The sequence below is a fragment of the Capsella rubella genome, unplaced genomic scaffold (assembly GCF_000375325.1).
Source record: "Capsella rubella cultivar Monte Gargano unplaced genomic scaffold, Caprub1_0 scaffold_4, whole genome shotgun sequence".
In the NCBI taxonomy this organism is placed as follows: Eukaryota; Viridiplantae; Streptophyta; class Magnoliopsida; order Brassicales; family Brassicaceae; genus Capsella; species Capsella rubella.
In genome coordinates this window covers 3,712,637-3,713,477 of record NW_006238920.1, presented here as the reverse complement: position 1 = coordinate 3,713,477, position 841 = coordinate 3,712,637, and the positions used below count along the sequence as shown (strand labels likewise).

Sequence of the window (841 nt, the reverse complement as noted above, 5' to 3'; positions counted from 1 at the left end):
GGGTTATGCAACGACACTAGATTGCAAATTACCCAAATGGGTAATAATGTCTTAGAAGCAAGAGTCATTACTGGTGATATAGTGGGAGATAGAGTGTTGATCCCAAAAGTGTTTATCAAGCCATCTGATACTAAATTGCCATTCCGGATGCGAAGACGACAATTTCCATTAGCGGTGGCTTTCACAATGAACATAAATAAGAGCCAAGGGAAATCTTTAGAAGAAGTAGGTCTTTATCTACCTCGACCTATTTTTTCTCATGGCCAATTATATGTTGCGCTGTCTAGGGTGACCTCAAAGAAAGGATTGAGAGTGATGATTATTGATAAAGAAGGGAAACCACAAGCACAAACAATGAATGTGGTTTTCAAATAAGTCTTTCTGAATTTGGTGTAGACATGCACTGTCGATTAGATCTTTCTCCTGTTAAGTAATCATGTTTCAAGTGTTCTAAATTTATAAAATCACCAACGTTCTGTTTTTTTTATAATTATACTAAATAATTATTTACAAATAAAGAAATACTATTTCAACAAATGAAAGTACTTCAGCAGACAAGTATAAAGACACAAAGAATGAAATAAACATGTGAAGCTTCTTCGTTTAAGTAACGACCATCACCTCTTAAAACCAACGTTGCGTTCTTATAGACCTCAAGTTCAACAGAATTCAACAAGATCACATCCATGAATAAACGATTAACATTAATTCACCATTGGAAAAAAAAATTCATGAATTCAGAATTGCAAAATCATATTGGAGTGAACAAAATCATAACCTGAATCCAGTTTGCATCGAGTATTATCTCCAATGAACACTTTAATCTGAACTTAAAAAAGAA

General features: G+C 33.5%; 1 pseudogene; it reads left to right on the top strand.

Annotated features, from left to right (window-relative positions):
* Positions 1 to 375, top strand: part of LOC17889167 — a 4,951-nt pseudogene extending 4,576 nt beyond the window's left edge.
* Positions 376 to 841: the final 466 nt, after the last annotated feature.